The sequence below is a fragment of the Opisthocomus hoazin genome, chromosome 4 (assembly GCF_030867145.1).
Source record: "Opisthocomus hoazin isolate bOpiHoa1 chromosome 4, bOpiHoa1.hap1, whole genome shotgun sequence".
Classification (NCBI taxonomy): domain Eukaryota; kingdom Metazoa; phylum Chordata; class Aves; order Opisthocomiformes; family Opisthocomidae; genus Opisthocomus; species Opisthocomus hoazin.
Window position 1 is genome coordinate 83,170,709 of NC_134417.1, and position 24,856 is coordinate 83,195,564.

The 24,856-nt window shown below is 39.7% G+C and overlaps 1 protein-coding gene across 8 annotated transcripts in view; it reads right to left on the reverse strand.

The window, feature by feature from the left end:
• The window catches only part of ZMYND11 (zinc finger MYND-type containing 11), a 109,146-nt gene that overhangs the window by 82,828 nt on the left and 1,462 nt on the right, over positions 1-24,856 (reverse strand). The window contains exon 2 of one of the 8 annotated variants that reach the window (XM_075419742.1): positions 13,931-14,029. The exons of 6 other annotated variants lie outside the window; for them this stretch is intronic. The gene's annotated coding sequence lies outside the window, so the exon portion shown is untranslated. Of the gene's footprint in view, positions 1-10,277; positions 10,434-13,930; positions 14,030-24,856 lie in introns of those variants that run through there. One more of the 8 variants, XM_075419741.1, reaches the window with a different exon arrangement.

Below are 24,856 nucleotides of genomic sequence, written 5' to 3' on the forward strand. Positions count from 1 at the left end.
GGCAAGGATTCCTTCTTAAAAAAAAAAAAAACAGAAAAAATCTTAATGCTTTGGTAATCTCTCTCTTAATCCTCTCTATACATATCATTGGAAAAAACTTCAAAAACTGATTAATCCAAAGATAATTACACTCAACTGTTCTCCAAAGAGGAATAAAAATGTATTGAAACTCAGCTAATATGCAACATCTTTCTTAAAGAAATAAAATACTGGAATATTCTTTCAAAATGCTTTTAGATGCATACATTGATAATGTCAGTAAAGTTCATGAATTTCACCTAAAAATCTCCAGTAGATTCCTTTCAAAATAAAGTTTTTCTTAATTTTATAGAGTTTCTGCACACATTTGAGATGAGTCCAAGAATCTACCAACACGTTTAATTATTTGTAATGTAGAAATGTTTAGATAGCATGCCTGTATCTGTGAGAAGGGAACAGACCTCACTGTTTTTACAGGAAAAATATGTAATATATTAGCCATAAATTAGCATGATACTTTGAGCAGTAACCATGAAAAAAATCAATCTTGATACAAAATTGGAATTATTCAGAAATATATTAGTTTTAGATCCTGACCTTCTGGCTATCACTGCAGCAGAATACAATTAATACTCTTCTGAGGCTCCCACAATGTAGAAAGAAGTTTTTTATGACTGATACATGAAACGATACAGAAGAATCCTTTGAAGTACTGCACAACAACAAAACATTGAAAAATAGTATCTCCCATGTTTGCACATAAATATTCTGCATAAGCAATGCCGAGCTAAACACACCACCAGGATAGATTTTCTTTACAGGTGGTGAATTTGGACAAACATTATTTGCCCTACATTAAAAAACATGACAGAATGGCAGAAGTTTGTTAACAAGGTAATGTTTTAGAATAAAAGTTTGTCTTTAGTGAGGACAGAGCGTATTTTAAAGCTTCATTAAAACACCAGTGTCAGAAAGGTAGGTGGAGTTCTGATAGTTATCCACCACTCGAGGTGGATCCTAGTGCACTGGGAGCTGGGGCCACGTTTCAGGGGTACGTAGGTATGTATCAATGCGGCTAAACATGCTGAGATTTTTATTTTTTTTTTTAAAGCCAAGGTATTTTAATTTCAATAACTGAATTACCCTATTGCCAAAAACCCAACAGAAAGTGATTAACAACTGCGAACGTGCACCTAGGTTCTGTGTAAGTATTTATGGACCACTATAGAATAATCAATCAACATACAACTCAAAAGAAATATTTGTAAAGTCTCTGGCTTAGTACTTGCAATCATTTACCTGAGTTAAAATGGGACCTTTTGCTATTTGGGTTAGAAAGGTGTGATTCACCAGGGCACTTGACTACCGCCTGGTTTACCTGGGATTCAGCAAACCCTCAGCAGCACCCTCCATGGCAAGGAGATGGGCCCCACCAACACCGGACCTGCTCACGGACAGCCCAGGCCAGGGAGTGCTCAGCTGCCCCGCTGGAGTGCTGCCACTTGTATTAAGAATTACATACTTGCTCTAACATGATTCAAACCTTCAAATCCTAGATAGCTGCACACTCCATAAGGTTAGAAATCCAGTGCCTGTGTGCCTCGCTTAGCCACTACATGAAAAAGCTTAAGAACATACTAGGCAAGAGAAACTAACTCTCCTATACATTACAGAAACCTCCAGCGAAAACATATTCATTGCTGTGATACTGACCATTGGTTTGCACCTGAAATTTCATTTTTCCTAATCCCTAAATAAGGAAGAACTAAAACTACAACGTTTTTAAATTTTATTTTTACTGAGCAAAGAAAGCACAATTCTTATAAAAACAGGTATTCATAAAAAACATAAATATTTCAATTTTCATAAAAGAATCGAGAAAAGAGAAATTACATACCACATTTTCTTAACACATTATGCCTCCAGTGACCTTCAGCTCTGATGCAAACTGGCACCACTCATTTTTTTAATTACTAACACAAAGCTCTGTATTAGTTAAAGAGCTTATCAGCTCTTCAATACTTCAAATACATTGTTAAAGGCAAAAATGTAAATGCCCTTCGTTTGTAACATTTGAAACACAAAAGGTGACAATTCTCATGATGGCACTGTTAAGAAATCAGCAGAAATAGCATAACGGTGGTTCTGAATTACCCCAGGACAGAAGCTGACATGTCCAAACCAGTCTGAGAGGGAAGGAGCTGGTTGCAAGATGCCCACCAGCACCGCACGTGAGTATAAAGACAAACATGCAAAGAAAGGCTCTGATGCACAAGGCGAAGGAGAAGCTTCACAAGGATGGGGCGTAACATGGAGAGGGCTCCTCAGGGCAGGTCCCCATGAGAGGGGAGCACAAAATGCTTTTGTTGGAGACAGCACGGCACGACTGCGCTTGAAAAGCAGCATGACGATGGGCATGGTAACAGGAGCTGCGCACAGGTAGAAACTGGCAGAAGAAGTGCTCTGTGGGATGACTCAGGCTAATTCCAAGAGAGAGCGTTATCCTCCACCGCTGTACCACGCAGCTCATGCACACAAGCCAATCCCACTGCAAAATCCCACTGTTCTAACCATAAAGGATGTATTTGGCCAATACACTCAGTCCTGGACTTGCTATACGATACACACCTAGTCTAAGTTACTAACCATTATCTAAAAACCAGAGAAATCTTTAATTTCCAAAACTCATAGATAACCCTTCAAGAAAAGATACTAAGACTGGATGACTGAGTAACTAATTTTCTCTAGAGTAGTTCCTAGCACCCTAAAGAAGTTGGATGTTTTTGTTAGATCCTTCAAAGAACTTCAAAACCCTGCCCACAGTCTAAAGCAGGGCGAGTAGAGGCTATGAAAGGTTGAAGGGCTTGCCCAAGGTCTGTAAACAGCAAAGACGAATCTCCGAGCTCCATCTCTCCTCCTGTTCTTCACTTACTCCACCATCATGAATCTGACTGATCCTGCACCAGAGCTTTATACCAGGGATCACAGAAATTATTCTAAAAGATTGTATATGGGAAAAATACATCAATCAAAAGTTCTGGCATGAATTCTAAATAATTTGATTTTAAGAAAATCAGAGTTTCAGTTCAATTCTCAGCTCCAGTTATATTCTCACGCCCCAAAATCAAGAAACTCATTTCAAAATAACCAAGAGGAATAAACGCTCTTTTCAGTAGAGCAGCAAATAGGGTAGATAAATATCTTCAAGATATGTCTTCGAGGTTTCTCATCTCATCTCTGCCTACAGCCCTCAAGTCTCAATCCTGACAACAGTCAATAGCTTTTATGAATAACCATGTTCTGGAAGAGATGCCGGACTACGTGGCTGGATAAACATGCAGATAAGATGGTAGCGAAATACAAGAAGTCAAACATCCATTCACCACACGTATCAGCCTGGGAGCTTGCAGTAATATTTATGCAGATAAGAAAAAAAGATCAAAAAGAAAGCTCTGCACGTGGTTTGGTTCTATTATATATTATAAGATTTTGGCTTTGTAAATATAAATCAAATACAAATGTACAGCACTGCCAAAGAAATAAATTATATTTGATATCTATACATTAATATATTCCAGTAAGCCAGACTAAGGAATAAATCTAGTCATAATTCAATCAAGAATCTGTACAGAACCACACTATCAGATTTCTACGGCATGTGAAGAACAAAACGAGTTTAAGCAATACAGTTCTTCAAATCCTATCAAAAGCAAAATGACTGCAAACTCCTAAAGCAATGTTACTAATTTATCATTGTTACAGCTTAAGAATGTAGCCACATAAATTGGTTCTCCTTCACACAGTATCTTTGAATTGCTCAGTCTGAAAAAAAAAATAAATCCAAAGCGTATCACAAAGAGACTGCACCTTTACAGCAAAGGAGGCAGCAGATGGTGAAACAAGAAATAATATAATGGCATGAAGAATTATATGCTTTTTGCATTGGAGTTCTTATTTATATCGTAAACACACAAATGTACAAAAAAACAGAGACACTCCATTTTTTTCTCTTCAAGGAAAAAAATCTGTTTGGTATAGGGTAACTAGTTGGAAGACACAGGGATTTTTTAGTAACTCTGAATGGGACTGAAGCAGACAGTCACAGCTAAAATGTAACCTGTACAACAAAATGCCGTCCTAACAATTTTGGGATGTTACAAGGTGCAGATCTGCTTTAATTACAAAGAGGGTAAAGACATTCAGAATCCTACACAACAGGCACATTATCACTAAGAAAATTTGTCTTTCCTGGATCTCATTCAGGAGGAGTAGTGGACTTCATCATTTTTTTCTCTTATAATCAAAAAAAGTCATATTTCTCTTCTACTCAGATATTTTTCTGCAAATCTTTATTTTCAAAAAAACAAGGAAAACATCAGGGGCACTTAATCTCCTTTGGATAATTCATTGATACAATTTTTCTATCCTTAATTCTATGGTGCCTCTAACACTCATGACCCGCTTGCTGCTGTTCTGCTCAGCCACAGTATCCGAGTACCTCTCTGGTGACTTCAGTTATTTTAGTCATTTTCCTACACCAAGAGCCTCTCCAGTTGTCCAACTGATTTGCTATAATTTTTTCTGGATTACAGGCCACCTCCCTGACATCCTCCCCATTCCTTGTTATATCTTGTTTCCTGCCATCATGGGAAAGGAACACGGGACGTTCCATCTGTGCTCTGCCTGATTTTCTTGGTGGTCCTTACCTCCTCTTTTAGCTCACTGTTTAGCAGCTTTAGCTATACAGGGGGTAGAGATATAGCAAAGGGTAAGAGAAGTCCTTCTTCTCAAGAGAGCAGCAAATTATGTCCTTTATCAACATCTCAAAAAGCCCAAAGATTTTCTAACAAGCAGTATCAACCAATAAACTACAAATATTTTTTTAAATCACTCCAAAACTATTATAAAATTTAGTGAATATAGTGAACAGGAAAATGCTAATTATGAGGAATAAGAAATAAACTGACTTCTGTTTTTAATTGGTCACAGCTAACAGCTAGAAGAAAGCAAGCAACAGAAGTACACATTGGAAAGCATATTTTATTATTTAGAAGTGTTAACACTTTTTCGTGGGAGTGTCTTAGCTGCTGTTTCATGTAAGCTTCACAAGAAAATGTGAAAAATAATCACATCGTCTCCATGTATTCATTTTTCTTTAAATCATGCTATTTCTAACTAGTTACAATCCTAGAGAAGCAAGTTGTCTTCTCAATATATTTTTTTTAATTGTTTTTCTTTAGAAGAGGAAAAGTCAGTGCAAAATCTGTGCACCTATTTTTTGAGAAAGAATTACAAAAGACTGCCTGACCTGATAAGCACTCTGGAAGAAACCGCTGAAAGTCAGAGAAACAGAAAAGCTGCTCTGCAGGAAGATTGCACTATCTTGGTACTAAGGCTCCTGCCTCATGTGCCACTCCGATCTGCTTTAAGCAGAAATGACAACGCCTGGCCAGCTGCTGACAGCCAGCTTCAACAGTACAGCAAATAAATTTGTTTAAGAAGGTCTGTCCTGCAGGTGTGTCCAAGTTCAATTCCTGGCAGTGCTACAGACTTGCTGTGACACCCAGAAATTTCTTAACCTCCATTAAAAAAAGATATCTATGTTCTTTAACAGTTCATAAAATGTCTTCATTTTTGTAAAATAGAAAAAAAAACAACATACACTTTCTGACGATAATACTCTCTCATCATTCTTGAAAGATGGGTATTCAGATTCAATGAGTGAACACTGAAGAAGCCATTCTGTTTAATTACACTCAAGAAAGAAATCCAAGAGGGTGTTTCCAAGTGCAGGGCTCATGTTCTGTACCACAAGCAATCTCTGTGCTCAGGTTTGAAACCCAACAACTTCTGTAAGAACAACAATATCCAGTTCTCTAAAAAGTTGCAAAGGCAGTTCCAGATTTTACCGTAGTGAACGCCTCAGCTCGCTGATGACAACAGAACTTCTGATGTCACGGTCAAAAAGTAAAGAATGGGCTAAGTGCAAATGTAAATGGAAATACCTGCCAGTCTTCCCAGAGAAGAGACATGCACTCTGAATGAAGAAATAGTAGTAGAGTACCGGTAAGAGAACTGCTAGCAAGATTTGTTGTCTCTTGGTGAAGATTTTAAGGAAGATTTTTCTCTTGAGGAATATGATGCTACTTCTCATGACATTCTTTCACAACTTATTAGCAGTTTCTCAATTGCAAAATAACATTCATTTAGTGACTACGTACAAAATTTGCTACCTTTACTGTAGTACTCTCTCTAATCCAAAAATCATAGTAGCAAGCATTTTTGATGATTTCTATGGCTTAAGCACAACTTCATTCCCTGCTACCACAGGAGTACCATCAAGTTGAAGTTGTAGCCATTTTTATAGCCATTAAGCAATTTAGCGTACTAAATCTGCTTGCCTTTCACTTTTGCACTTGCCTTCATTTTTATCAAAACCACCTTCTCTCTACCCATTGCACCCACAAAAATAACATGCATTATTTCTTATTCCTAATTTTCTATTCTTCTAGTGCTAAAAGTATTTGCATTTTATCTTCAGCTGCTTCTGGTCTTAGAAGCAGACCCATCCTCAGAATAAAATGGAAGTGTTTGCCTTAGCAACTGTTCCCTTCTAATTTACACTCCAAATGCCTCCTAATATAGCAAAGTGCTGATATTGCTATTTTACTGGGAGGAAATCATGCCACAGAGAAGAACATTCGAAATCTGTTACGAGCACGGAAGTGAGACAGCATGACTGGCAAATCGTTTCAGAAACCTGATGAGTTATTCTCACCTGCGCCATGCAGAGCAGCTGAAGCCAGTGGTGGCTGGTGCACCGCTCCTGAACCACCTCTGGCTCAGAATAGCTCAGGCGTGGGTCCCACGAGGCTGCCAGGCAGTATCTGGCAGCTGGGCCATGCTGATGCTGCGGTGGCTGAATAAATTAGAATTATTGGATCTGGAAGAAACAAGTCAACCAGGGTTGCTGAAGTGAACATCACCCCAGCACTCAATGCAGAGGCAAGTCCCAATCTGCATTTCAGGGGCCCTCAGCTCTCCAAAGCATATGGTATGGGGGTTTTGTCTCTTATTCCTGTAACAATTTTGGTGTGTAATCCATAGGGTAAGTTTGGCCTCACTTGCCCTATACAGTCAACACTGAAAAGCAGCCATGACACGACATGCATCTAATATAGATATCATGACAGGTTTTTCCATCTGAAATCCTAATGCTTACAAACTACTGCCTAACCTCCAACCTGCATTTACTCAGACTGGCTGTATACTGTCATCCTCACGCCAGTATCGGTCTGTGGCTTAAGTGGCTTTTTACTCTCTTCCATAGTCACCTCTTTCTAGACACATTTATAGAGATCATAAGAACCGTAAGGACTAATCAAAAACACATTTACTGAATTCCTGGAGTATGACATGGAGCTACTTAAATGCATGGGATACTCGTGAGCTAAAGACGGAGAAGGTAACACAGGTAACAGCACAGTTCCAACCTCTCTGTTGGAACACTGGAGTAAACATCTAATTCACAACAAATCTGAATCCTTGCTAATTAATATAAGCAGACTGTAAATAAGAGTAATAAAGATTAGATATTTTTACTTACTCAGCAAACAGCCCTTCAAGTTTCAACTACTTACCTTCCCATCTAACATACCTGTAAGGCCCACAAATACTGGTTCTTTCTCTAAATCAAGCTCTGACTAGAATGACTTGAGTACGCTATAAGGAGTCTCAAGAATATTTCAATTTGAAGACAACATGAATATTCTAGGTCTTCCCTGGGGAGCCTTTTTGTTGTGCCCAAGAGAAGGAACCATAAGGAGAAATGTGTCCTAAGCTTGGGGACTCTCATAGTAATTGCTGGCAAACTGAATCCCTGGAGTGAATGGTCTCAAGCCTTTGGGATCAGGAACAAACCTCAGCACAGCAAGCTATAGGAATTAATTTAAGGGAGACAGACCACATCTCTATCTTCCCGCCTGAACAGTTTATTGTAATCTACTCTAAGTGATGGGGTAGAGGAAAGTAAACAAGCTGGGCCAAGAGCTCCCGTAGTGTCTACAGCACACACATCCAACATAGAGTCATAAAATGGCTTGGGTTGGAAGTGACCTTATAAATCCTCTAGTTCCAACCTCCCTGCCATAAGCAGGGACACCTTCCACTAGACCACGTCGCTCAGAGCTCCATCCAGTCTGGCCTTGAACCCTTCCAGGCAGGGGGCAGCCACAACTTCTCTGGGCAACCTGTGCCAGTGCCTCACCACCCTTGTAGTAAATTTCTTTCCTATATCTAATCTAAATCTACCCTATTTCAGTTTAAAGCCATTATCCCTTGTCCTATCACTACAGACCCTCTTCAAAAGTCTGTCCTCATCTTTCTTATAAGCCGCCTCTAAGTACTGAACGGCCGCAGTAAGGTCTCCCTGGAGCCTCCTCTTCTCCAGGTTGAACAGCTCCAACTCTCTCAGCCTTTCCTCGCTGCAGAGGTGTTCCATCCCTCTGGTCATTGTTGTGGCCTCCTTTGGACCCCCTCCAACAGGTCCATGTCTGTCCTGTGCTGCGGGCTCCAGAGCTGGATGCAGGACTCCAAGTGGGGTCTCACCAGAGCAGAGCAGGGACAGAATCCCCTCCCTTGACCTGCTGGCCATGCTGCTGGGGATGCAGCCCAGGGTATGTTTGGCGTTTTGGGCTGCAAGCGCACATTGACAGGTCATGTTGAGCTTCTCGTCAACCAGGACCCCCAAGTCCTTCTCCTCAGGGCTGCTTTCATGGCCAGTGTCCCTCCTCTACAGCCAATTTTGAGAAAGCAAGGAGAGAAGAGTGACAGGACTCCATGGTGAGCAGCAGCTGGATAAGGTTACTTGTGTGTTTTCTGCAAGTCATTCTGGCTGAAGATCTTGTAGACTTGAACATTTTTATGCTTACAGCACTTTCTAAGATCTATTTTTTCATTTTACAGTTGGGAAACCAACACACAAAAGCTGTGTTTGGAAGGCCAAGTGGAGGTACCTAACTTCAGCATGACAGTTAGCAGAGTGTGCAATGTCAGAAGTCTGACAAGTGGTTTTTAGCCTCTGCCCCCAGTGAAACAACTAACACTATCTAGGCTATTCTGCTGTGAATAGTCCTGGGCATCTCCAGTTAGCTTACAGCTCAATGTATTATTTTGGTGAGTTTATGCAAAACAGACATAGTCTACATCACAAATTTCTACTATAGACAAAAATAACATAAGCACACTAAGCTGCTTTTGCTTGTCACCCCTGATGAACTTCATATGGCAACCAGACCAAGCGCCCCCACTGAGCCCCCGAAGCTGAATGTGAAACGGAAATACAAAAAAAAACACTGCCGGCATCCCAGAACATGACTCACGCTGCTTAAGTACCACATCATTACATTTAGAAGATTCTCGTCTGGATATTTTGTATGGACAGATCAAGCACTCTGAAACTGCAGTTGCTGAAGAAAGTAGACTGAGCGCTGGGGCTCCTAACTTGGTGCTGTCTCCTCCCGTGCTGGCTAACTTCAGGCAAGTCACTGCGTATCTCTGCATTACCATTTCCAAATGCAAAACTAATTACACTAATCCCCTTTGTGCAGCACTTAAACACCTATGGATGAAAAGAATTATCCTAAGAACTATTTATGTTCTTAGAGCAAAGAACTCCAATACTAAGTGGAAAGCCAGCGCCAAGTCTCTTCTGTCAGTCTATCCGTCTGGACAGGCATGAACTCTAAGTTCAGAAATTACTACAAAATACTGTTTATAATTGGTGGACCTTCCTGAGCAGAGTAAAATGGGGAACTGATAAGGGAGAACTACTGAAACAGCAGAGGAAATGCTGTTAACTGTCCTAAGGGCCAGCTTTTCAAAGCTGTCTGAAGACAGAGATGAGGTCCATACATGGTGGGATTTTCAGAGCTAACATTTATCTAAAGTCCCACTAAAATCAATGGCAGCTAAGTAGTGTAGGCTTCACAGATAGTACCTGCAACTTTAATCCCTTTAAACACCATGGAAAATCTGACCCCAATAAAACAAACTAAAAAGACATTGCTTAATGTGACTTGTATGACTACTGTGCAAAACTTTTTTAGACAGAAATGTGACTTTTAAATTGCAGTTTAGCAATCCATAAATGCTAATGTAATCCCATGCTGTCTGCCCCGTGATAATTTTTGCCTATTAAAAGCTTGTTCTTTTTTTAACCTAATAAGCACATCACTAGTCTAAGCACATTCATCGTTCAGTTTAAATTTACAGTTAAAATAAAAAAAGAGGTCGCTTACCAGTATCCAGAATTCTTTGAGACATGAATTCTTCATGCATATTCAAACTGATGAGCTACAAATATGTCCTTTCACTTAAGACTAGGCTTGTGTCTTTGCAATGACTAAGCATACAAGGTACAGACTGACTGTGCCACTTCCAGTTTCCTCCCAGCCACAGAAATAAAACTCAGGGAACTTCCAAGAATTCTGAAGGAAAGCAAAGCAGTCAAAAAGAAAACATAAATGTGAACTATACATATATAAAAAAAATTTGCCTATTGGTAAATCACCTCTTTTTATCTCTTTGAGTGACAGTGCACAAATATAGTTTATCACAGTGACTTAAACAACTACCTGACCACTAAGTACCAGAGGTCCTGGAGTCTTCTGTACAAACCACTTCAGCATTTCTTTACCAACACATTGGTTTGAGTAATGTTACAGGACACAGCGAAGGTAGAGATGGAGCTCCAGACAGCATCATCTCCAACACCTGAACTATTTCTTAATAACGTTGTCTGCTCTGGAGAAGTACTTTGTAGTAACAGCAGGAGATTCATTTTAGCAATCCGATAGCAAACTTTGACACAGTCTCCCATCAGCTTTGGCAGTCTGTGTGGAAATGGCTGAACTGTTAAACCTTTCAGAAACACACATGAATAGCCCAGAGTGTTTGAATATGTGACCACAGAAGTCAACAATCTCCAGCATAAAAGTATAAAAAATGATTTCTGCTTTAGAGGCAGAACACCAGAAAGAAAATTTGGAGATTAAATAAAACCTGCTGAATAAAAAGTATAATTCTGCCACAATTTGAGGCAGAAAAAGAAGAAAAGAAGGTCATTCATAAGAACATATGTATCTCCTGGAGAAGCCTCTGAGGAAGTCACCCTGATGAAAGCAGAAGTAGTAAACACCAAGCTGAAGACCTTAATGAGGCTAAGTGAGAGTTCAAAGTCTTTTAGCTTTAAGCAGATATTCCATAACAGCTTCAATAAATGACACAAAAGGGAAAAAAAAATGTTAAGAAGCCACATGGATCTCATTCCCAGAATGCACAGCATGTGGGCACTGGACGGCTTTCTTTGTTGAAGTATTCCTGCCTTTTTCCATAAAAAAAAGTCCACCCAATGGAAAAGAGCCAACTAGACAGACACCGCTGAAGAGATAAGATCCTTGGCTGCCCCACAGCGCTGAAAGACGAGTTTTGAACCCTTTCACTTACAGACGACAGGCTGGCTGCTACCACGAGGGCTCATGATGGCATTTGGAGTTGGCTTGACCCAGGAGAAATAGGTAAAATTATTTAAGCTGGGTTACACAGGAGATAAAGGAGGTAAGAATAAGCGATCAGTGTAGTTCTGCTAGACCAGAGCTTAAAGGTTTGGTACTACTGTGTATCTGTGACCTAAGGCGAAAAATATTTTTGTTGACATTCTTTCCAAAAACAATGTCAAGACAGATATCCCAAAATACGTTAAACAGACTTAAATAAAAATAGGAAGAACTGCAACTTTCAAAAGCACATGCACTGTCCTAAATCTCTCTTTTGCATAAGTACATAGTACATTATGTTCTACTTTTATTGGCAAATGAAGTTATGCAAAAACAACTACTAACAGTAAGAAACATCTATTTTAATATGCAAATTCCAAGATATTTGCAAAACTATTTTTTCCACTTCTAGAAAAACAAACCAAAACCCACCAAAACGCTCTTTCAGTCGACAATCTATTCGAGATGAATGTGATTTCACTCACAAGTACTATCAAAAACATTTTTCTCAAAAGCATTTTCAAAATGAAAATTGTTTAAAACTTTTTTCCATGTACTTCTAATATCTGTGTCAAATGGGGTGCATCTGGGCTGTGGATGAAGCACCTCTAAGCAGACTTCAGTATTTCTGGAAGAAGACTGGGATAGTTCTTGTAAATATTAGACTGCTACGGTCATGCAGTATGGTCTAATACTGTTTTGATCTCATCTGCAAATCCATTCCAGATTAATATGGATTATTAAAATCAATCAGTTTTAAGAGTCAGCTTACAGCTTTAAAGTTCATATTTCTACAGAACAACTCTCCACAACAGGATGTGGCTTGGGTTCTTTTTTCCACCTACCTGCTACCCTACAGCAACCCACGGCAAGTTCTTCCTACTGTAATTTAAGCAGGATCTTGAGAGACTGAGCGGTAAACGATAAAACGTGCCTTTGTACATAGCAAAGGAACATTCTGTGCCAGCAGATCATTGCCACATGCAAATCTGTGATTGCCTAAGTCCTACTGACATGTATACACACCACCACATAAAATGACTCCCCCTCCCTTGTTGATATACACGTAAAATCCACGCCCAATAACCTTGTAAAACTACACATATAGTTTTAACTACAATACAAATATGTATGATTTCTCCTACCCGTGAATTATATGCATTTCTGCTGCACAACACATCATATGTTTAACCGTGCGCACTACTCAGCAACTTAACCCACACTGTACCAGCTGTGGCAGGAGCACCTTCTACAAAGCATTCCCGAACTACACTGTATCCCGTGTTTCTTTACTCTTCCACCCTAGATCTACCTAGTTTTCTCACCTCTCTCCTTTGTCTCCATCATCCCTTTGCTGTCCTCTTTTGCACTTGCACTTCACAGACTGCACTTTCTCTTTTATTACACAAACTCCGAATATCTGCTTCTTCTATGAGTGCTGTTATAGAATGCATCACTTTGTATTTCTTCTGTACTGTATCATGCTGTACTATATTTATTCACGCACAAATACTAAATGTAATTTGCAGCAGGGATTTTTGTGACTTTTTTATCCTGTGCTGTTATTTTGTAAACTGCCAAGTAAATATGCATTACTATGTAAATAAACAGCAGCCACAAAATCCAGATGAAACTTTACAGAAATGTAGGCAGTCAGAATGTAATTACCCAAACTGCAACTTGGCTAGGACGAGGGGGCAAGCTCCTTACTATTGTGGAAAGTGCCAACAGTTCACACAAATGGCTTGAACGAGTCAAAATCGTAAGTAGATAAATACATAGCTTAAACGAAATTTCGAAACACAGCACCCCATCATCTATCACTTCTTAATTATCTAACATCCCTGTCAAAGGCGCTAGAGCCTCTTTAGCAAACCCATTCTCCGGGCTACCACCCATTCCAGCTTGCTGTAGCCTGAGACGCAGGCAGTGAAGGTCGTCATTTCAATTCAAGACAAAGCGTTCTGCCCAAGACGTGGGGTTCCTGCGACAACGGCTAACCGGCAGCTCTCCACCGAGTTTGGCAGTTCATTTAATGTCATTAATTCAGTGGAACTCAGAAGAAATGCCCAAAACCAGGGCTGTAATTTCAGACCATCAAGAGCTCTTCTGCTTCCTAAGTTTAGTAACATAGACACAAAAAAGTTTGATACCCATTGTAATATTGTACTTCATTTATTTGTTTGATAATTATCTGGCCACCGCATCCCTCAGAATGGACTGAACTCAAGGGACACTCATTAACTCTCCCACGGAGGAGGGCTCCAGCCTGCTCCACCCGCAGCACAACACCCTTTCCCTTGACTCCTAAACTGTAATTCAGCCACCCAAAACCTTTTTCAAGGGGCATCTTCAGCTCCTGAAAAAACCTGCAAGTATGTTGCATTAACACTCACTTTCTGCCTTTGTTATCACTCAATTCTCGTTTTCCTTTGCCATGCAGCTGGGTTTCAGCACCATCTGAGTTGCCTTCCACGACTGAAGTCCCTATTTACCTGTAAAGAAATACACAGTGTGGACACAGCACATTCGTTGGAGTTTGCAGCCTATTCAGTGCTCTTCCAAAAGCAAGAGAGCAAAATTATCAGATCCCTATTTATCCTGCCTTGCTGCACTTAGGTCTTACTCAGCAATGGGATGGCACACACAAAACCTTCAGTCAAATTCCTCCTCTACAGTCGGACTCTTCACGTATATACATCCTGGCATGTTACCTAAAGAAAGGAATCACATCCCAGAGCGCCGAGATGAAAGTATAACAAGAAAATGTGTCAAAATTGTCATAGACTAATATAATAAAGTAGAGGAGCTATTAAAACAGTCTTAGAGTGAAATCAGTGAATAATCTGCTTATTAAGAAAACACTGCAAATAAGATGAACAACGGACCCCTTCCTCTGTTTAGTCCTTCTGCCGAAGGTAGAGCAACACTGAGAGATACCCAACACGATCATAACCGCTGATTTGACAAAGATTTCTGTGTACATCAGGAAAGCACAAGGAAGTAAGCCCAGGGATCCAGACACAGGCAGACAGAATTCGCATCTCTGGATTCCTAGCTTTCATTTAACAACAGGAAAATACAGTTCCCGTCCTCATATGGAACATGACTCTCTTGTTCCACCTGCATTCAGACAGACTAAAACAATACCTCAGAAGAGCATGAACTTTCTTTCTCATCTCTGTAGGGAAATAACTGAAAAGTGCACGGGTGACCCTTTAAAAACCACTGCTGCCAAGTGCACCACTGCCAAAGAATTTACCATCTGTTTTTATACAAGAGACTTGCCTATTGCAAGCCAAGAAGAGGTTTGTTTTGTTGTGAGTAGCTCCCTCTCAGAAAATACAGGACACTTAAGCGCATCACGACAATCTTTTCCTCCACTTTTCACTGCCACACATTAGCTGTTGCCACATTTATTTTCCCTTTTGTATACCTAGATCACTGGGTTTCTACTATTGCAGCACTTAAGAGTCTAGGAAATTAGTTTCCTACTGCTGCTCAATACCTAAAATACACACTTATCCCACTTTTTTACAGGATTTTACTTAAAATTAAAGAATAAGCCATTTTTTAGAGTATTTTTTAATTTCAGGAAGTTATTTGGGGTTTTAATTTTAAAATGTGGCTTTCATTTTCATGCTCACAAACTACATCTGTTATGAAAATATTTAATAGCAAGCTGCTGCCTAATTAGATGACTTAATGTTGCAAAACTCTGTACTTAAAAGCAAAAGAACTGCCAAAGATCAAAATCGGATTTTTTTTCCTTTGTTTGCTATGATGTGCATTTTTTTCTATTTATATTGTGTACAGAAAAAAAGAGTCGAATGACAAGACCATGAATTCACATTGCATTTTCCTTTACACTGTTTATAAGTTAACTGGGATGTCTGGAGCTTGTTTGCTTTTTTCTTTCATTTTTTTTTTCCAAAAGTGACATATAGAAGCAAATAACGCAAAGTATATTACTGCACTCTTTAACAGTGTCCGACAGGTAGATGACCTAGCTGCAGTGTGATTAAATAATCTGCTAGATCAATGAATGCAGCATGAATTAAAATGGCGGAAAGCTGCTCCAAGCATAAAATTAGAGATTGAAAAAAAGGTTTCTCTTCCTTTTTATATTTCAAAGAAAATGTAACCATTTATTTAAAAAAAAATCCATGTTTTCCTGACAGAAATAATACAGTATTATTCTAATATATGGCGACTAAACCATGTATTTTCATTGTCAAAGATCAGACTACATTCTGCAATTCTCATACTGAATAACCTCATACAAGGGAAAAGTGGTCTCTGCTCAAGAAACATAATGGTGCTAGGATCTGGTCCAAAGCGAACTGTTACCTCACGTGTGAAGATAATGAATGTTAATTTAAAATAATGCTCTTTCAACTTCAGCTTTTTTTTCATACAATCAGTCAGGCCTGAAGATGTGTGCAGGAGCTCTCACGCTCGCTATCTCTGTCACTCATACATAAACACTTCATTATCTACTCTCATTCCCAGATATTCAGAAGAAAATTTTCTGCAGGTGTAAACTAATATTGCTCCACTAAAGTCAACAGCGCTGCACTGAATTTTGTCAGCAGACACTGGTCCTCTCTCTCAAGTATGCTGTGACACGTGTCCCTCGACTTAATGCGCATTGCATGCCAAACTCTCCCTTTCTTCCTTTCATATGTGCATTTCCCAGCTCTTATTTGCACTCAACAGACAACCACTACGGCCTTTCACTGGCTCACCCCTCAAGGTCTCTTATCTCCATCAAACACTGCGCGGACAGGCAGGTGTACACAGCTCATTTCTGCAGCTGAGGCAGGAGCTCTCAAGTAAATACCAGAAGAGTGGGAGGCTCCAAGGCATGTGGAGAGGACAGAAGACCAGGCTTGACCCAAAAAAAGGAGTAGATTTTAACATTATTCAGTAAAGAGAACTTACTGAATGGAGTTTTGGAATAAATTAAATTTTTATGCGTAAAAGCAGGAACCAAGATCTAAATTATTATTAGCTGGGAACTACTATGGGGGGGGGGGGGGGGGGGGGAAGTATTCTATAGGTTTCTAGATCAGAAAATTGGGTGATTTTCAGCTTCTTTCTGGGAGATGTTTGAGACTGGCCATGGCTGGAGACAAGACTCTGGATTACACGACGTGCCAGTTTGATCAAGCAAGGCAGTTCTCCCGTCAGCAGAGCCAAGCGGCAATGTGGATACCACTCCTTCCCACGGGCCCAGGACACACTGTAACTGCTCCTCCACTGCCCTGGCAGAGCAAACACCGTCCTGCTTCTCGCCTCCTTGGTGCACCTGTACTCAAAGAATCTGCGCCATCAATTTCCTTTAGCTGACATTTATGAATGTTTCTGGTGCCACTCTAAGGGACAAAAATGATTCCACTTTATTGAAAGTTACACGTCTTCAGAAATCCATGCTATGTGTTAGGCTTACACCTGGACGACTTGTAAATGGGTTATGTTTATAAAACTTTTTTAAACTATTGAGAAAAAGAATGTCAGAATGGATTACAAAACCTAATAAAACTGGCACCTGGAGATACTTGACTGATAATCCATATTTCCTAAAAGGTACAAGTTGAGTAACAAGAGTAATGAGAGGAGATCTCACGTCTGGAACCAGAGGAAAGTTAGGAGTCTGCTTCCAATTAGGAGATTTTATAAAGAAGCCTTCTGGAAGCCAGCGGAGTGGAAAGTGCGCAGGAAACAGAAGAATCTCTTTCTTCCAACAAATATTTCCTGTGTCTATTTACTTCAGGTCAGTGTAAGAAGAAGAAGGAGGTGACAAAGCTAAAAAAATGAAAGATGCAATCCCATATTGACAGCATCCATGTTTCTTGTTTTCCAAATCTGTCAGACTCTCCTTTAAAAAGGTTATGTATCAGTGAAATAAAACAACCTTTTTTTATTTTTTTTTAACACGCAAACAAACAAACGAGATTTTAATACTTATGGCAGCTTTTAAATAACCTGACATTACATTCTAGTCTGACAGATCAGAGGTCAGACACTGTGAGCTACCAATAAGCAAAGGGTAGAGATCCCTTCTCACTCTTCCCCACATTTTACCAAGATGAATATCAAGTTTTCAGAAAGCTATTTTGATTGGTGAAAATAAAATTCTCCGTTTTTATTGAGAAAATGCTTGTGTCAATACCAAATTATTCAGTGCACCGTATTATCTTCTAATGTCAGCTGGCACATGATGCCTGACACTGAAACCTCCAGCTTCCTGGGAAAAGGTTCATGCAGCCGGTTCTTAGGAATGTCCAGAAGTCTCAACTCTAGTTACATGAAGCTAAAAATGGTGCCAGTCTGGTTCCTCTGAAAACAACTAACAACAGTTCTTTGCTTTTTAATTAAAACAGAAAGGAAAAAAAAAGTTTTCTGAGATCTCTGAACTGCGTAAGAAAGAAAGAAGCGAAGCATGAGGTGAGGGGAACATTACTCTTTCTAAACTCCTTGCTGCACGGAGCAAAAAGGATTGTCTAGATTTTGCAGGTAAATGCTAACGAACATGATGAGTCAAGGTAATTTTCAGAACTCACAGGTGTTTAATTTATGTTCTGTGACAGAAAAAATATAGACTCATTTGATTATTAAACTTGCTTTCACATACATGATTTCCATAATTTTGAAGCTATGTTGAAATTCTCAGTTCCCTGTCGTACCTGTTTCCTAGCTTTCCTCACGTAAAACAACCCCTTTCTTCTCAAAATAGTCTCAGCTTTTCCATTAAGAATCTTTATATTTCTTCTTTCACCAGTTTCTTTATAATTAAGGCTTTCTGTAACATAGAGGTTTTAAGACATACAGAAAACATTAAAAGTCACCAGTAGAAAAATGTTGGCCATGTTTCCTCTGTTCTTTTCACAGGTACTGTAAGTTCCTTCAAAGACTAATGTACATGTAGGAAAAGTGCATTAACTTCAGTGGGAAAGATCATCAATGTAAAATTTAGCATGTGCAAAAGTCTTCTTAAAATAGAAAAGTCATACTATTGCTATTCAAAAGGCATGAAAAATGACTACGTAACACTGCATACTCTAGTAGAAGAATCTAAAATATAACATTACATGAAATCATACAGGCAAAACAAATCGTAGCTGTGTTCCTGAATACTGGATTTGTACATAAAGTTTTAATTTTTAAAAATATTTTATGAAAACCAACTTGATTCATCAGTGTGCCCAAGGCCTACGCATTTTTATGCCTGTAGGAAACAAGTGCTCATATGATCAAGGTCTCCATCATTGTATTAATATTAATATATTGGTAACAATGAATTTGCTGCAGTGAACATCACCAATTTTCATCAGTGAACAATCAGCGGCCTGTGATTACATTTTGTGAAACAGCAATTCTTTTGTTTTGATTTTGTGCAATTTTGAACCAGAATCTTAAGTAATTGGTTGGGGAGTGGGGATTGTGCATAAACACCAGGCTTAAGCTTGTCCCTGAAGTCAACGATGGCTCAGAAGATACTGATCTCAAACTTAACAACCAACCAAAAGGAAAACTGGAGAAGCAAAAACCCCACCATTCCGAGGTACAATTTCCACTCTAATTTGCACATGTGAATGCACACACTGCAATGTTACGCAGCAAGGCGCAGACTATCTCCTCTTTGGAAGTTTTATTCTACTGTCAAGGACACCAAGAAAATGTTAATAAAGAACAAGCAGTCAATGCTGACTTGGCTGTTACTTGGTTTCCGCCTTGAGAAACATCTGTAATTGTAAACAGGTACCTGTAGTGCCAGATCCTCTCTACTGAATGCATAAACGTTGTGTGAGACTTAATAGAAAATGATGATAGCGTGCTAAGAACGATAAAGCTCTCATCTCTCAGATCTTGTCAAAGATTTGTTGAGCAATAAACGTATCTTACATCCTTTTAAATTATTTTTCACTGTGTATTATTTCTAGCTACTTTGGGATTCTGCTAATCATTTTCTCTCAACTCCATTTTGTTTCACTTCATTGCTTTTCCAAAAGGTTCCAGTAAAACCCAGTGCTGGAAGATAAGAATCGCTCAGCTAAAATTAGTGAACTAAGCACCATATCCCGTGAGTCACTGCATGCGACTCCCATCCACCTATCTTTAAAAGACCAGATAATAATGCCGTGCTCTAAGCGCACGAGATCAAAGTACAAATACCCACTTTCTAAAATGCTGCTTTTGAGTACTACACCTACTAGCAGACTCCTACGGTCTGTAACCAAAACATTAGTTAAGTTAGCTGCATTAAAATCATATATTTGAATCTAAGGCAAGCTGGTTTCATGTTTATTTTTAACAAACCAACAAAGGAAAAGAATGCAGCATAGGAGAAATGAGACGTGAAAAGCAGTATGTTTAACTCTTCCTTTTTTAAATTACTAGATCTCAAATCAATGGTATCCTATTACGGGCAAAAATGAATTAACACAGTACGACCATTTCTTTTCATGCAAAAAATGCAATTTCCACAAAAAGGGTGAACAGGATGCCACTGATATTTCTGTAGGTGTGCTTGACTTCATTTTCTAACCAGTAAGTGGATTTTAGCACTTCAGATTTCACTATCTCTGGTGCCAAAATTATTTGTTAAGAATTAGTTTTATATCAGACTACAGTTAAGAGTTGTGTGAAGTCATAAACATTAATTCACAATGTTTTATTCTGCAATTATTTAATCTTAGACTTTAACACTGTATATAGTGTAGAGGTATATGCAAAGATATTGTGACTGTTGGTACACCAGTAACAATGTTTTACTTACATTTTAAAATATTTTTGTAATTACAAATATTATGGTCCTGCCATTCTAATCAATAACGTATTTTAAACTCAAATTACATGTCTCTATTTTCATAGCAGAAACTTCTGCACTTCAGTGAAGTGGAAAGTGAAAGATTGGAAGAAAATCAAAACCAGTCCTTCTGTACACAAAACTCTCAATAACTACACTTTGGATTTATCTACGTGGTACAGCTTTAGGATCAGGCTCTGGCAGGATATTACCAAAGCTGGCTGACCTAAAATTAGACACCACGAGCTTTAACTTGGGTTCATGGACATGTCACAGTGTATCACTGCTGTGCCTGCTGCCGCCTGCCCACAAGGCTAAAAGACCCTGTTCATCTCGGGGAGAAAAAAAGCAGGAGAGAGACATAAAAAATATGACTGAAATCTTACTAAAACATATGGAAAAAGTCAGCCTTTAGCATAGCTTATGATTCAAATTAGTTCACCCTTTAATAACTTGTGTATTTAAAGAAAGTGATTGCAGCCATCTTACATCAAAAAGCTTTTCAAGCCAACTGTGTGTGTTAGCATGACTCCAGACACCCAGTGAAACAGTATAGTTGGAACAAGTAGCTTATTTACTCATTTTGACACAAAAATAATTTTAAAAATCCATCATGCAGTTATTTGTCTAGTTTTACCCCTAAAAAAAAATTCTCCATATAATCCAATATTCACAGCTTACTTAAAAATAAACAAATAATGAGACAGAGTTCAGGCTTGCTCAATTAACTTGATAGCAGACATTGTTTTAAACAGATGATAAAACTACGTGTAAAGACTGGAATTGAAAAATACGGAAAAAAACTCGGCTGGACGCACCCCTGTGGTGGCAGAGAGATGCACGCAGAGGCCCCCAAAATCAGAGCCGCGAGGGCCACAGGAGTTCACCCACTCCGGCCAGAGGCCACAGTGTTTATTATACTGTACACAGCCACTCCGGGGTCTATCAATCCACTTCCAGTCACCTCCGCTATGCCCAGGAACAAAGGGGTTTTTTTGAGAAATGTTATTTTCCACCATTTAAAGACAAATTTGAGCTTTATTTCAAGAAAAAGCTTTCCACACTTGTTTTGCATTTTGTGTAGATGACAACTTACTCTTTTGCCACTACTGAATTTGCATCTTTATACTGCACTGAAAATCACTGAAAACTTTTTTTTAGGAATGTAAGAGTTAACTTATTGAGAAAATCCTGCAAAACGGAATCATTATCTCATCTTATAAACTACCTATGTTTCAGGCTATGTTCTCCTTAGAACAATAACCCAATTATGAGCTAAATTTACATTCAACTGATCAAAAATCATGCAGAACCTGACAAGAACAATCTTTGCTCACAACATTTAGCACAAGCAACACTGAGGGACTAAAATGTACAAGCTACACAAGACAACATACGTTGCTCTGCCCAGCTACCAAGGACACCACATTCCAAGTACTATGCAAGTACTATGGGAGTTTTCATTCCACCCTGAGACTGAAAAACTCAACAAAAACAAAAAATCCCCTGCAGACAAAGCAGATGATCAGACACTAGCTCCTAAACAATCAGTCCAAGAAGGACAGCTAGAGAAAGCCCTATTACATGGAAGGAGAACCACCCCAAATAATAAAATCAGTGGTCAGGATTTGAAAGAAATGCATATATTTAATGGATAGACATGGAAAAAGGATTGTGCCAACACTTTCAACCCAACTCTTGCACACAGAACCACCTTCATCTACTTTACCTCATTCAGGAAAGTAAACTCTTGTATGCACCTGGCCAATAATTTTAAACAACTCCACATTTTATGAACTGAGTTCATCACTGGTGTGAGCCACATATACTTTGCATAGATTCATTTTGTTTATAGTCTGACTGAGCATTTGTAACAACTTACATTACGGATAAAAGACCTATCTTACTGATGCTTACGCCACCCTGGAGCTAGCTACAAAGCCATTTAAGAAGAAAATCAGAAGTTTACTGAAGACATCTTCATCATCACCCTGTTTCTCTTTCAGAACATTTATCTTGGACAGATTCACTGCCTGAAGCCCTTACACACTTTCAGAGCTAAACGCTCTGTAAGACCGTGGAAGGCAGTAACTATGAAAACTAGTTGACGTTATGTCCAAAATTTGTGAACTTTAGTTGACTGAAGTTGGATACTCAATTCCAAAACAAGTCTCCTAATTCCAAAATTTCACAATTCTCAAATTGTGTGAAATGAGACACTTTTCTAACAAACTAGACAATACAGACATTTATGGAGAGGTTTAGGCGCCTAAAATGAAGAAAACATCTTCAAATGTTGTCTTTTATCTATGTCTTTTTAAAGTATTTCATCTTCATTCAGAGATCGCAGCTAGCACAGTTCAGTGGTCCCCAAGCTGTGGTTCACTGGTAGAAACGCACAATGGTCTAGATGTAGCCTAAGCCACTTCAAGGCAAATTTGAGGCCAAATTTGTTGTCTGTTCACATCGTCTTCCTCGCCAGGAGCACCACATCATCAATAGCACCCAGTAGGTTATATTTACCTGCAAGGTGGAAACACTGAGCACGCTTCACAACCTTCCATTATCTCATTTGCTCTTGAGATGATGTTACGCTGAAAAGACGATCCAGGCTCTTCCACTGCAGAAGCCTCAAGACTTTTCTCAACAGTCCCTTCTACTCTCTGCTACAAGGGCAGCCCCCACCTCCCCCGGCAACCAGAACACTGGCTGCATACAGACCACCTACTACCTACAGATAGTACGGACACACAGCACCAGATTACAGCAAAGGACCTGGCAATCACATATTGCACGCACAGCAATTACAGTCATGAAATTCTTGTTACTTCTGTAGTGTTCAATTTTTCCTGAAAAGTTAAGCAGTATTGCTCTGGTTCACAACACATAAGGACCAAGTCAAACTACTAAGAGTTTTAGTTCATGGTGAACATACTCAATTTTTTTTACATTTGTGTTTAAAAATAGTAGCTGTAAATACTTGATTGAATTGAAAAAAAAACAAAATACCACCAGTTTAACTGGTATGGAGGGCACTTCCCTGTTAAATTAGTGCTATAAAGCTCTAAACCATGGAAGAAGAGCACCTTCTAGCACATCACCAAAGTCTTAAGACTCCCACCCAATATTCACACACTCACCACTCCCCTTACAGAGGGGAGTTCACTAGGCGATTTCCAACACACCATCCAGCTCATGAGATGGAGTGGAACAGTCATTTTGCTCACTCAGTCCTTTGGTATTGAACTCAATAGGAAATACCAGTTGCAGACACCTCTTTTTGAAGGCAGAGACCATCATTGGTAGCACAACCAACAAAGAGTCATCAACGCAGTAACTTTAACAAAACTCACCACCAGAAAGTGCTCTCTGTTGTACGACCTAGCTCAGGAACCATTGCCTTCCTCATACAAATATCCGGTCAAAGCAGAGGGGGGTTGTTTAAGCATGGAAAAGCTGGCGTTAAGCATAAATCCATGCTGGGAATTATTTTGCGGGTACTTTCACTTTTATACAAAACAACAGTCAGCAAATAGTCTACTTCCCAAAAGACTTTCTGTAGTATGCTCAGAATGGTTGATAACAAAATTAAAAAAAAAAAAATTAAGCATGGAGATATGCCTTCGCGCTAAAGGATGAGCAACTAGAAGAACCCACGGGACTGCAGCCCAAACCAGAAAGCTGCACCGCCACTCTTTCCCACTCCCAATACCTGTCTCAGTGATCACCCTCGAAGAACAAAACCATTTCCTACAAAGAACAGCAACAAAAATGAAAAAAAAATCAGCATCACCAGGACACAAAAGCGTTTTCTACCTTTGGTCCTTTCCACTGCAGTAAGGTCTTCTCAAAACTACAACAAATAGTATTGCTCCTGCAATACAGAGATTGTGGCACATGATTCCAGGATGTTAAAACACTAATTTATACAATTGCAAAAAACAGCCAGCACCAATAGTTTTTCACCTCTTTCCCTCTTCTCAAGCCACCCCAGCTCCAGTCTTTGAAAAGTTCTGTTTGCCACGTTCACAGGAGACAAAAAACAAATTCCCAAACTAAGTCGGCTGTTTTCAGTATAAGCCCCAAAACACACACGAAGTATCCTAAGTCCCTAACACCGGGATTTTAGAGGGGGGCTTCACTCTGAAAGGCCGGGAAGGTCAGGAAAGGGCACCGAGGCTCCCCGGCACCCTCACCCCAGGAAACCCCACACCCACGCTTCGTCCTTTCCCCCTAGAAGAAAGCAGAGGAGGCAGCCAGGCCTCCGGGCAGCCCCCGAGGTAGCGGAGGGGGTAAAACCCCTCAGAGCGAGCTGAGGGAGGTATTTGGAGACACGGTTTCAGGGAGACCCACGCACGCACAAAGCCACGAAAACCCCCGAAGCAAGCCCCTCGGTAGTTCACATTCCCCCGCAATCGGGCCGCCGAGCCCGGCGGGGCACCGGGAGGGCCCCTTCTGGCCGGGAGCAGCGGGTGAGCGGTTGCGGGAGGGCCCCGGCCCGCAGGCAGCC